General features: G+C 46.1%; 1 protein-coding gene across 1 annotated transcript in view; it reads left to right on the plus strand.

The window, feature by feature from the left end:
- The first annotated feature begins 7,268 nt into the window (after positions 1-7,268).
- Positions 7,269-14,149, plus strand: part of Syk (spleen associated tyrosine kinase) — a 70,252-nt gene continuing 63,371 nt past the window's right edge. Inside the window, exon 1 of the mRNA XM_032884891.1 lies at positions 7,269-7,752. The gene's annotated coding sequence lies outside the window, so the exon portion shown is untranslated. The remainder of the gene's footprint in view (positions 7,753-14,149) is intronic.

Consider the following 14,149-nt stretch of genomic DNA (forward strand, 5'->3'; position numbering starts at 1 on the left):
AAAACATCACGCCTTTTCTAGTTATCCACCCTACGGTAAAGAGGAGAGTGGAGAAAGCAGTAAAAAGAGAAGCATCGCATGAAGTGTAGTTCAGAGTCAGCAGCTCGTGGAAAACAGAAGTGTGAGGGGTCATGATCAGGCCAGAATACAACCCCACCCCCACCCCACCCTTTGTCTAGGAATCCCAGCCTGACCATCTCACTCAAACCCTGAGAACAGCTAAGAGGCTGCGGCTTATCCCTGCCCTTATCGTGTCTAACTGCAGGAGAGCAAAACGGTAGCTTGTCAGATGTGTGCAGAGAAAGCCGTGCTGGCCGTCACGGGTGTTGCAGCTCCAGTGTCATTTGTATGTCCTATGCTAGGAGCTCAGTTCTCATTCAGTGTGGCATTGACTTGGTGCAGCCTTGTAGGTGTGGGGTCTAGTGGCGAGTAGGTAGGTCCTTAGGAAGCCATCGCCAGAAGGGATTAATGCCGGTCTCCTACGACTCTGGTTAGTTAATATTGTGGAAAGGGCAATCCTGGCTTCAAATGTCTCTCTGGGATCCTGGCTCTGCCTTTCTTGGGAATACACTGCCACTCTTGTGATATCTCGAGGTCTTTGTCCCAGGCTCGACCAGTGGAACTTTCAGTCTCCAAAAATATGAGAAGACACAGTTCTCGTGGGGCATAGTTGTGCACCCCAATAATCTCAGCACGGGGACTGAGGTGGGGAGACAATGAATTTGAGGTCAGAGAACCAAATAAGCCTCCCACAATCTGTTTACCAGCCCTAGGCATCCGGTTCCATGGACAGAAAAGAGAATTAAATAGCAACTAACTTGTAAGAAATTAGACAGAGAAAGAGACTGGTTATTCTTGGATTTCTTCAAAGCAGCACTTAATGCTTCGAACTCAGAACAAGGGATTCAACCAGTCCTGGGCAAGAGGCAGGAAGCAGAGCACCAACTTCCCACCGGTGTGGTCGTGCCACTCCCACACGGATGGTGACACAGACCACCCTGAAACTTGAGAAGACTGCCCGGGTCCACAGGTGGGCCCACTGGTCGGAACTAAGAAGGAAATTAGAAACGGGAATACAGTGACAGGGAGTGGGCTGGCTGACCAGGAGTCGGGGTTCTTTTTCGGACAAAGAAAAAACTGAGCACACGGAGACAAAGGAAATAAGGAACCAGGAGGGGTGACAAACAGGCATTTGGCGAAGCCGGAGGCACCCCATCAGCAAGTGTGATCCCCAGAACTGGCAGACCAGTGACCTATGGTCTGGGCTGACCTTTTACAGGGTCCTCAACTCAAGCCTCTTGTGACCCCTCTTTCTTTCCCACTTCCCACTTCCTTCTTCCTCTCTCCCATTACATCATCCCCTCCTTTGGACGGTCTGTGGCCCAGGATAACCACAGTAAGTAAGGAGACACCAAGCTGAAAGGGAGGGTGGGCTGCTGCCGGTTCACATCATAGTCTAGCTGCTGTGCGGGAATGTTATCTCCTTCCTTCCAGCCTCTTCCCCAACCGCCTATTTATTCCTTGCTAACTCCTCACAGAAACATTGGTGCAAAGGCCCCGAAGTTAACAGAGTCCTTTAACTCCAGAGCTAAGAATAACTAACTGAGGGGCTGTAGCTGAAAAAAGAAAAAAGAGCGCTTGATGATCTAATCTTTATACAAGAAGCACCGTGGGGCCAGGTCACGGCAGCATGGTAGACAACGGTGTAATCTCCAGGCTCAGAAAGGAGCTAACTCTGACATTCAAGCTCACCGCCTAGCAACACAGCTTAAACTGTTTTCCTCTAGTAAGTGGGATAACTCGAGAAAACAGCTCATTTGTGACGGTCATGTCCACAAAGTCAGCGCCCCTTAGACGTTTCTTCTGTTAGGTGAGACTGTCATAGTTGTATGGATATAGGGGTGTATAGGGAGGGTATTCTAGTCAAATGAGGTCGTCGTCCTGTGTGTGCATGGGAAGAGGACTCTGTGGTCACTGCCTCAGTTACTTCTCTGATGGCTGTGAATTCAAACCTGTCAAGAACAGTGCAGGGGAGGAAGGGCCTCTCCTGGCCCACAGCTTGAGAAGTGTGAGAGTAGAAAAGGCCTGCGGCTGTGGTGACAGGACTGTGAAGTGGCTTGATCATATCTGCCTGGACCAGAAAGCAGAGAGGACAAAAGGCGGTTCCATCTCTAAATCCTCAAGTCTCTCTCTCACACACACATGCACGCACACACACATGTACATTCACACACATGTGTGTGCACACTCACACACGTTCATACTCATACCCATGCACACCCATACACATGCACATTCACACACACACATGTACATTCATACACATGCATACATATTCACACACATGCATACACGCACATGCACACATACACATTGGATATGCACATTCACAGACATGCACACCCACAGACATGCACATTCATACACATTCACAGATATTCACACACTCACATACAGTCACACACAGTCGTACATACATGCACACACACACACACACGCACATGCACACAGGGCCCAGCTGGAGAGCAGGTATTCATACACAAGACTATGAGTTAGACAAACTACGATAGTCACCTCAGGTAAATGTCCTGAATTTGTCGTCTTTTTTATTTTCTCTGTATTTGCGTTTACTTCCGGCATTTGAACAAAATCAAAGATAATTTTTTTGAGCAGTTCTGGGCTCAGAGCAAAACTCATAAACAGGCAAATAATCTGCCCCAACGTGACCTCACCATCTTGCTCTCACCAGAAGTGGCAGAGCTCTGGCTGGCTGTTCCACATCCTGCCAGCATTTGATGGTGTCAGCATCTGTATTCTGACCAGTACCAACAGCTCTGCAGTGGGAGCCCATCAGTGTCTTTCTCTGCATCCCTGCACCGTCTCATTCTCCTCCTCCCCAGCTCTACTTCATCCTAGGTGATGACGGAGCTCTCCCCGACCTTTGAAACCAGAGTCTTTGTTTACCGCTGTGTCTTCAGCTCTTGGGACACTGCACAGCCATGCTGTCACTGCTGTCTTGTTCCTGGTTTGTTTGTCCTCTCCTTCTCTTGACACTGTCTTTCCACAAGAGGCCACTTAAAAAAACACGTATTTTGATAAGAAAGGAAGGAAGGAAAGAAGGAAGGAAGAAAGGAGGGAGGGAAAGAGGGAGGGAAGGAAAGACGGAAGGAAGGAAGGGAGGAAGGAAGGAAAAGCAGTGAGTGAAAAAAAAAAAAAAAAAGCACTGGTTGGTCCATGGAACAAGACTAGAAACAGACCCAGGGTGTGGCCATGACTAGATGGATCTGCTTTATGCATGAGGAAACTGGTACCTCATAACTCAGGGTAGAAGAATTGCGGATTACAGCTGGTGTCATTGCACCCGTGAGAGGACCGTGAGAGGACTCGGTGGGCAAAGGTGCTCGGTACTCGCCCCACACGACTGATGTCCTGAGTCCCATACCCTCAAGTTGGAAAGGTGGAAGGAGAGAATTGACTCCACATATACACGGTGTGCACATACATATACATGATGCACACATCGTGGGGCAGGGGGAGGGAATAACAGAGGGAGGAAGAAGGGAGAGAGGGAGAGAGGGAGGGAAAGGGGGTGACTGAGAAACAAACTGGTTTCATTATGTCTTCCTTTTGAAGACAACTGTTAACGTTATGTGTCATATCATATACCAAGTTAAGTTAAAATAGATCTCGGGGAAGATGGGTCTGAAAAAGAGATCAACTATAAAAAGAAGGACCATTGGGAGAAAAATGTAAGGCTAATGAACACGGTATTTTGTTTACTTTTATTGGAAGGTTTAAATTATTTTTAGGTTTTTACAAAATGTGTATGAGTATTTGCCTGCATCCAGTACCCATAGAGGCTTCTGGAATTGGAGTTAAAGACAGTTTGTGAGCCACCATGTGAGTGCTGGGAATCTGAATCCTGGTCCTCTGCCACGAAGGGCAAACATTCTTAACTGTTGAACCAACTCTCCAACACTTAAACGGTTAAATTCTGTCTGCAAGTCTTTACTCAAAAGAAAAAAAAATACAGGTTTATTGAAGTTTAATTGACAAATAAAAATTTATGTATTTTTAAATGTGTAATGTGGTGTTCCTGAGATAATTAGCTAATTAGCATCTGTCAGCACGGTTGGAAAGAGGGAAACATGAATGTAAGGCTTGGAGATTCCAAGGCAAAAGAACACACAGAAAACACACCAACCGCCCCCCCCAACCAAACCAAAACAAAAAACAAAACAAACAACAACAACAACAGCAAACCAAAAACCAAACCAAAACAAAAACCAAAAGTACAGAGCAAAATAAAGAGACAAATAAAATACTCTCGGAAAACTGTAGCATAAATTCATATCACCTGCCTACTTAAAACACACAGCTGAACATGTTCCTTAAAACCATTCAAGGGGGATTGGGGATTTAGCTCAGTGGTAGAGCGCTTGCCTAGGTAAGCGCAAAGCCCTGGGTTTGGGTCCCAGCACAAAAAAAAAACCAAAAAAAAAAAAAAAAAAAAAAAAAACCATTCAAGGACTAATTGCAATCTAGGTTTCTGCCAGAGACAAAGGCACTTTCTTACTGAATGAAAATGTCTTCCTTCTGGTGTCACCCAATACCTACAAATAATTTTTCAGGGATGATGAGTGGCTCACTGTCAAATGTTACTGAGTACGCAAGGAAGTGAGGCACTGTGAAGCAGTGAACAGTAGAAATACTCAGACAAAACCAAATGTGGAAAGACTTCATGAGTCAGAATTAGCATGGAGAAAACTATACTGCATTCGCTATTTTTAAAGTTTTACTAAGATCCTGTAGACTAAAACCAGATTTTTAAAAACAGTGACTGTGTTGGGAAGTCCCAGGCACAGAGATTAGCTAGCAGGGCTTTTGGGGCTAGCACACTGTCACAGCATGGGTCCAGGTATGTTAAGGGGGAAGCCTAGAGGGCAGTCTTCAGAAAAACATGGTGTGAAGAGAAGAAATGCTGGGTGATACAACGCCTGGCAAGAAGATTTTGTTTTCTAGGGTATTTGTGTGGTAAACTTCAGTGCAGTTGACACTGAAGATGACTCAGAGGTGGGCAGGACCATTATGTCACCTTAGCCCCATCAGTAAAACTCAGAGAGACATGGTCTATTGGAAAAGGCTGGCTTTATTCTGCATACATGTAAAGCCCATGCACATCTTCTTACTGCTGTGTAGCAATTTCCTCTGAGTTACTAAAATCTTGGAGAGAAGCTAATCAAGACTCATTAAGACACAGAAAGTAAATTCAGTAACCCCAGGAAGTCCCTGAAACTGACCAGGAATACACACACCCCATCCCCACCCCCAACCCCCACCCCTGCCCAGGGTCATATAAACAATAAAGCCTGCCAAGAGGCACTTGCACACCAGACAATCTACATAGAAGAGAGACACCGTTGGACTTGTTAAGCTACCTGCCAGTCGTTAAGTGAGCTGCAAGGTCCTAGCTTTCTGGCGTGGGCTCTCTATGATGCAGCTGCCTTAGAGTCATTCATGCTCCTGTCAGTAATCCTAACCCATACTGCAGAGACAAGAGAAGCCATAGGCCTGCTGGCCAACTAATGTAGTCAAATAGGTAATCCACAGGTTCAGTGAAAGACCCTCCCTCAAAATTTCAGGTGGAAACAGATTGAGGGAGAATTCTGGTATTGACCTCTAGACTCTACATGCATTTGTGTGCACACATGTACAGCCCTCCACACATGTATGCATAACACACACAGGAACACCTACCCACACATACACTAACAAGTTAAAAACAAATTAAAACTAAACTTAAAAACAAAACAAAACACAATAAAACAAAGGGCACAAAGATTTTACAGAAACAGTGAATTTGTTTAGTAGTCTCAGAGTGCTGGATTGGGAATATGCATACCACAGTACACTAGGAGTAGTCACAAAAGATGAGAAAGGGGGGAGCTTTTAATGGCACAATGTATGTGCCAGGCCCCAGTGCTGTGTAAAAACAATAATCTCTACTTGAAAAGATCACCAATAAGATCAGTGTCCGTTCAAAGTGACATGGGAATTAGTCGGCCCCACATCCTTGCAGAAAGATTTTCTGTGTAAGGCTGTGATGGCCTTTGTACAAGGCTGTGGTTTTGGCAAAGTTTTTGTGGTATTTCTTGCTATTATTTCCGTGTATCTTAAGTACCACCCTTCACCATCTTCCCATTGTACTTATTATTTATTGCTACTTGCCCTTTTACCCCAGTTTTCACATGGGTACTGGGGATCAAATTCAGATCCTTCTGACTGCATGGTAAGCACTTTACCTCCTAAGCCATCTCTCTATCCCTGTTTCTGTGTTTTGACAGGACTGCTCTTTAAAATTCACTATAAACAGTATCTAGATTATTTATTTATTAATTTACTTACTTACTGTATCTAAATACTCTACTCAGAGTTTGACAAAAGTGACCGTTTCGATCTTTATAGCATTAACGGATTAACAGAAAACAAACAAAAAAACCATGTCAAGAACTGCAGGACAGGATTCAAGTTTGTGGGTAACAGGTAACACCCTCAAAAACAGCTTTGGTCAGTCAAAACCCTCTGGAGGCACCTTTCGGTTCACTTAGGTTCTCTGGCCATGGTGTTGGCAGAAGTATGGCCTGCTAACATTAAACACACCATGCAGTGAGCAGTCTCAGCCACAGTTTTGTCAGGCTGTGGTGGCAGGAGAAGAGGCCTGGGGACTAGCTTGAGCTGCATAGAGGGGCTTTGGTCCTCATGACTCCAGATCTGGAGAAGGACAAGCATTCCTCTGAATCTGTCACACCAAGGGACCGAGGGCCAGTCGTCTAGAGGTGCTGCCTGGCTCCAGCTCAGTTAGTGGCCTCTCTTCAGGTTCAGCAGTGCTGACCAGCTAGGTTAGTGATTCTGCCCTAGGTTAGTGATTCAGCTCAGGTTCACGGTTATGATCAGCTGAGGCTTGGCTTGGGGATCTAGGGCTACTTGACTCCTTTAAACGTAGTGCAGCGGTTCGGTTTGGGGGTGCTGTCCCGTCCAAGTTCGGGGTCCTAATTGCCCCAGGCTCGGTTCAGCGTGCGGTCCCGTTGTAGTTCGAGTTCGGGGTGGGAGGTGTTACCATACTGGATCTCGGGGTACTTCCCAGCCCAGCTCTGTTCTGGGAGCTGCCTAGCCCTGCTGGGTTCTGGGCGGGGTGCTGTATGCCTCAGGTTCGGGGCGGCGGAGGAAGCGAGGGCGCTGTCGGGGCGTATTGAGGAAGTTCCCGGAGGAGGAAGCGGCCAGCCGGGCGGTGGGGAGAACCGGGAACCCGTGTGTGCCAGGCTGGAGGAGAAACAGGAGGAGGGAGAAGGAGGGGGTTGGAGGACGCGGCCACCTGCCCAGGTAGGAGCCAATCCGCCTTGCCGCACCTTAGCACAGGGCCTCGGCTACACACAGGCGACAGACCTTGGCTAATCTAGGCTGGACCGCGGCTTCGCTCCAGTGGCTGAGGCTGAGCGGGGACCCGCCGGACTCCAGCGCGCGGGACTTGGACTCCGGCCTGCAAACCCGTGCGTCCGGGGTGCGGGGGAGCGCGGTCTCCCACGGGGCCGAGCCCGGAGCTCCGCCTCTCGACGGCTGGCTGGTCGGCGAGCCGGGGACACTTCCACGGTGCGCGCCCCCGAAGCGAAGCAGCGTCCCCAAGCATTTGAGATCCGGGACTGCGGTCGTGCGCGCCCGCGAGTCGCTGCAGAGTCCCAGCGCCTCTGAAATGCGGTAGGTGAGGGAAAGAGGAGTTTCCCCAAACTCCGAACCCCTGCCAAAGCCAGCAAGCTCACTCCGCCCGGCGGACTTCCTATGTGAAGTCATCTCTCCAAATCCTTAGACTGGTTAAGGCACGGCAATGTACATTTGGATATATATCAGTATGGCTCCCAAAACTTAATGAGAGGAGACCCACTCCTTCAAAAGTTTGTAGAGTAGAAAGACTTGGAGAAGTCAACTTCCCCGTTTCTTTTTGCGTGTTTGTTTGTTTGTTTGTTTTTAAAAAATATTTTTAAATTTTTACCTGGCTGACTAAAGATTGTATTCAAAGTTAAGTAAAATTCTCGACTGGGGATCTTCTCCTTGGCGTCTTCTCTTTGTTTTAAACTCTTGAAACATTTCAACATGTGACATTCAAAAGAGATGGGCAGGCGGACACCTCTGAATTATAATGTTTGAACAATACCACGCGTGTGATGCCGGGCCTTTCCTGGAGTACAGGGATCAGGCCTTTGCTTTAGTCAAGGCAAACCCATAGCCTCTACAGGGCGGCTTTAAAATCGAATGCCATGTGTCTGTCCTCTTTCCCTGCCATTACAATCCGAACAGTGTATGGATATTATATATTTGAGTAAAAAGATTTAAATACTTACAATATAGCAAGAGTTTTAAGCGATACATTTTGCCACTTGAAATTATTTCACCAAGTCATTTTTTTCTATCCAAATCGATAATTTTCATAGATTTAAGGAGATTTTGCAGTAAAACAGACATCGATTAGTATTCTGTATTTAAGATGCTTAGATATGCCAGATTTAATGAAAGTTTGAAAAAACGGAAAATTTTTAAAAAATTTCTGAAGTTCGGATAAAAGTGGGGAATGTATTTTTGTGACTATATCTCACCCCTGAGAGGTGAAATTGATTTTTTAAAGATATGATTTTATTGCTAGGCTTCTATGAATGGTTCTTTGGTGCTTTGAAGGATGTATTTAATATTTTACATGTGGGTGTTATCTCTAACTTGGGTTTTGATTTTTAAGCAAAGGGCTCTTGGTAGAACTTACCCAGCAAACTGTCCCTCATCATTCAATGTGCGTTTGGGATTTAAGGTTTACATTTATAATTTAGAAGGGCATTCGTATAGAGGAACACCTTTGATTGCGACCACTCCGGCGTTGTCGGGCAGTATTTTGTTATTCCGGGCACCATTCTTTCTTTGTCTATATTCCGAGGGGAATAGATACCAACTATAAATAGCTCATGTCCGTTTAGAGCAGGTGTTGTCGCTCAATGAGGTTCTTTAAAATTTAGCCAGAGAAAAGAAAAACAAGCCTTGTTTTTCAACGCTGGGATGCAAGAATTAGGTCTGTATTGGCCTCCTTAAACTCTGTTGTACTTTTGAAAGTCAAGTGCATTTACTGCGGGACACTTACTCGGTCCAACACCTAGTGGGCACTTCCCCTTAGTCGGGAAATAGCGAAGATTTACCGAATGTCCAAGCATTTTAGCTAAATCCCAAGTTGTCCAAGCAAGGGTTCGAGGCTTCATCCTTTAGAGATAAAAGTTTCAAAGGGACAAGTTCCCATCATTCCTGTGACTTCAGGGGAGAGCTCGCCACTCTTCAGGAAGGGGGCGTGGCCATCCCTCACAGCTGCAGTCCTTGGAAGACAAGTTTCCGGTTCTCTCCGCAGCTGGGCCTTTGTTGACTTTATTTCTGTTCCCTCTGCCCAAGGATGGCTAGGTCTCCTTTCAGATGCAAGTCAATGTCCAGCATCTCGGCTTTCACTGTATGACCTGCTTCCAACTACCCCAGCTGCCTCCTTTGCAACTTTTAGACATTTTCTCTGTTTCTGGATTAGTGTTGTTGACAACTGGGTGGGTGAAAAAAATAGAAATATAGGTTTTAATGAATATGGACATATGTGTGTGTGTGTTCATATTCTATGGGCTGATATTTTTTCTTTTTATGTCAAAAGGCAGGGACATTTCCATTTGGTTATAACTTTGACATATAAAATGTTAGCCTAGATCCATTCGAGGGTTTTTTGTTTGTTCATTTTGTTTTGTTTCCTTTTTTTTTTTTTTTTTCTCTTTTTTTTTTTTTTTTGGAGCTGGGGACTGAACCCAGGGGCGCTCTACCGCTGAGTTAAATCCCCAACCCGTTTTGTTTCTTTTAAGAATCATTTATGGGAGAGGGAGAGCCGAGCCGGCTGAGCAGTTAAGACTGCTTACTGCTTCTGCAGAGAGAGGATCAGGGCTTCGCTTCCCACCTACACGGAGGCTCACAGCCATATGTAATCAGCCAGCACCTGGGGGCTCCAACTCTCTCTTCTGGCTTTCATAGGCATGCATGATTGTGTGCACGAATGTGCACGCGCGCATACACACACACAAACATACACACAGAGCCATGCTTGATTGTACATGAATACACACACGCATATACATAAAAATAAATAAGCTTTAAAAAGATTCGATTATGTACACAGGTGTGGCGACACATCAGTAATCATAACACTTAGGTGTCAAAGGCAAGAGAATCAAGAGTTCAAGGTCGTCCCCAGCTATATAGCAACACTGAGACCAACCTAGACTAAATGGGACCTAATTTTTTTTTTTTTTAAGGAACAAGGCATAATGGGAAAAGTAGCTAGGAGTGTGACTCAGTTAACAGAGATTTGCTTAGCATACATGAAGTCCCCGACATCAAATAAATTGAATGTGGCAGCGCCTGTCCATAATCCTAGCACCTGGGAAGTGGAGAAAGGAGGCTTAAAAGTCCAAGGATGGGGTTGGGGATTTAGCTCAGCGGGAGAGCGCTTGCCTAGCAAGCGCAAGGCCCTGGGTTCAGTCCCCAGCTCCGGGGAAAAAAAAAAAGTCCAAGGACGTCCTTGGGCATTTACCCAGTTTGAGTCCAGCCTGGGCTACATAACACCCTGCCTCAAAAAACAAAATAAACAAAACTTTTGTAATTTGTCCTCTGCATCTCTCTACAACTCGCTGACTGAATTTAAATAGTAAATATAGTTACAACCAAAGGCACGCAGAGAGAGCACGACTCGTTTATGTTCCGCTCCGGTCCGTAGAGCCAGCCTGCCCCTCTCTTGTCTTTTCTTTCTTGGAGGCTTGACGGCGGCAGCGGGAGGAGGAAGTGGACATGTTTTGAATGTCATAGTGGCTAGTTTGGGGTGGAGAGCAGTTGTGTTGGGGGGAGAGCAAAGGAACTCCTTTCTCCCCCATACATAGTCCTGACTCTGGAAGCTGTGTGTGCTCTGGATCGTAGGACAGCCTTCAGGCTTGGGCAGGGACACGGGCGGGCGTGGGGAGGAGTGAGCCTGCTGGGGTAATTAGCTAGGATAGGTAGAACCCGGGTACTGTGAATAGAGAGGGAGGGGCTCAGTCCAGTTAGGGAATTCATAATTCCAATGTTGACAAACGTATGTGGGTTCAGCACGTCTATAAAAAGCACTGAGATTCACACAGTGGAAGTTACTACTGTCCCTTTCTGTACATTTGACATCACTGGTAGACCTTCGTTCTAGGGAGATCAGCCTATGTCATTCGCTTGACAGTTCCTGCGGCGTGGCCATGGAAATGTCTTAGTGTGACCTGGGTTAATTTGGTCTTTTTACTTTGTTGTGATTTAACTGAGAATCCCTTCCCCCACTCAGCCTTTGCATCCCACATTCTGTCCCACAGTCCAGCTTCCCGGAAGCAAGCTTTTTGTTTTGGAAGCTGGGCATTTCTTCGTGCAAGGCATACTGGCTAGTTCATTTCATGTGTCAACTTCAGACAGCGTAGCTGAGAACGAAGAGTGGGTAGAAGCCAGACTCCTATACCTTCCAATGATAATCAATCTGTGATGTGGGGTTGACTGGTTTCCGTGAGTGTTTACTGAAGGTGATTCATTCATGACTTGCTGAGTCCACACTTTGTCATGGCGTCTCTACTCTGAAGACCTGGCCAGAGTCCACTGTCCTCCCCAATGGTGTCCCGTGCCCAGGACTCCTGTGTAACCTTTGTGGTTAGCAGTCTCATCAGTTTGAATAGTTTGCCCATGGCCCTGAAGGTCGGTGTGCTTGCATGAAAGTCTTAGAGTGGGTGTTTGGGTGTTGTAAAGCAGTTGTACCCTTGAGAACTGGGTCCTAACCAGGGTCTTGAACTGGAGGGCACTGTCTGCAGAAGAGGCTGGCATTGTTCTTCAGGGACCCTGAGGGACACAGCAAACCTGGTTTCTGTCTCTAAATAAGATGTCTTCTTATTTATGCCCCCTGTCAAGGTTCCTTCTGCCATCTCATTCTGTGGCTAACAGGGCCATACCAGCTGCTGAATAGATGGGACCACCCTGTCTTGGACTTCCAAAAATGTGAGCCCAATACACTTCTATAAAGTACCTAGCTTCTGGTATTTTGTTGAAGCAACAAAAAGTAGACTGGCCGGCCCATTGTGCTATGCCCTGCCACCTCCTTCCTTGTTCCTCCTTTGCCTCTCTCTGCTGTTCCGAGGGCAAAACTTTGTTATTTTCATATTTTTGGATTGCACAGAACCTAATGTAATTTTCTTCTCAGCTTAATGACATAAAACTGAAACCTCTCTTGATACAAGTTTCCACATAGTCAAAAATATGACATCTTATCTCTCAGTTCCATTTTCTTCTTCTCCTTCTTCTCCTTCTCCTTCTCCTCTTCCTCCTCCTCCTCCTCCTTCTTCTTCTTCCCCCTCCTCCTCCCATCTCTCCCCCCCCCCAGCTGCCTTCTGTTTTGCTCCAGTCTTAGAGGTTCTTCAGTCTGGCTACACATATGTTTAGAACTGCAGAGAGAAATCCCTTGAGGAGTTTGTTGACTAAATCTATTTCTTGATGCTCACTGTTTTTTTTTGTTTTTTTTTTTTTGGTTTTTTTTTTCGGAGCTGGGGACCGAACCCAGGGCCTTCCGCTTCCTAGGTAAGCGCTCTACCGCTGGATGCTCACTGTTTTTTGCTTTGCCTTTTGACAGGCCAGCGAGTAGGTCCACGGTGTTACCTAGGTCCTGTTGTCCCAATTGCCGGGCACATTCCCCATAAACTTTTTATTTCTGTGGTTACTTCTTAGTTGCAATAGAATTTCTGTGGTTTTGTCTATTTCAATATATTTTGAATCATACGTTGTAAGACTTCTTTCACCTCCAGTGCAACAGTTAGGCATCTACATTCTAAATACATGTAATCCACCCACCGTCAATGTTCAGTTATCTGAGAGAGGGGGATGGTAGGCTCTCTGGAAAACCCAGGCCTGGCCTTTCCCCTCAGTTCTTTTAACTGCTGAGGTGAATATCATGGGTTGTAAGCACCTCCTCTGGAAAGCTGTCTTTGAATCAATGTGAGAAACAGGAGAAGGGTGTCGTGTAGCAAGCGGAACTCATCTGAAGGGTGCGACGACAGCCATTGTCATCCCATTTATTTCTGTAGGTTTATAGATCTTATATGGCCAGAAGTGTGCCTTCTCCAAGTTGGTAAATGGTGGTGGTGGTGGTGGTGGTGGTGGTGGTGGTGGTGGTGGTGGTGGTGGTGGTGATGATGATGATGATAATACAGTTTCAGTGGAAGGATGGATGGCGAATGAGAGCAGGAAGGAAACTAATTTTGAAACATGACATTTGTCACAACAGTTGGGCAAATTCTGTCCTTAAACAAGGGCCAAGGCCTCCAGAGGTTGAGAGTTTTTCAAGGTCAAGCAGACTCTTTTGTTGTTGTTGTTGTTTAAATCTGGGCTCCTGATGCACAGGTCCAGCTTGAGCTACAGGGAAGTCTGGGGTGTGACCTCCTGCCCCATTCTATCTGGAGCAATGAGAAAGGTCATCACATTTTAGAACAGTTGGTGGATGACGTCCTTGAAAGCTACGGTGTCTCAACTGCATTGGAATTTGTGAGTGTGCTGGATATAATGGCTGTTTTGTGTTGTTAATTTGTGTGTGTGTGTGAGAGAGAGAGAGAGAGAGAGAGAGAGAGAGAGGAGAGAGAGAGAGAGTGGAGAGATCATGCCATTTTCCTTCCACGCACATGTGCTTACATTCACAAAAATCTGCCAGAGGGAAAGTTTGCACCCATGTGCACTACTTCTACATGAGTTCCTTGCACCGTTTCGGCTTCCTGATTATTTTCTTACATGTTTCTTAGCCCGTCCCAGTACTATGGAATCACAGCATCGGTTCTATGCCTGTTCCTGAGAACTGTTTTTTTTTTTTCCCCTCACAATTACACAAGCTGCCTTCCTTTTGGTTGACAGCTCTGGCTACAGTTTCTGGGTGACTGCGGCTTGATATCTGGGCCTTTCAGGCAGCAGCCAAAGGTGACCTGAAGACTGCTCTTATGTAGGCCATATGCTGGCATTGTGTGTGGTCATTTGCTCAGATCCAAATTGGCTATTACAC

The sequence above is a fragment of the Rattus rattus genome, chromosome 14 (genome assembly GCF_011064425.1).
Source record: "Rattus rattus isolate New Zealand chromosome 14, Rrattus_CSIRO_v1, whole genome shotgun sequence".
Taxonomy (NCBI): Eukaryota; Metazoa; Chordata; class Mammalia; order Rodentia; family Muridae; genus Rattus; species Rattus rattus.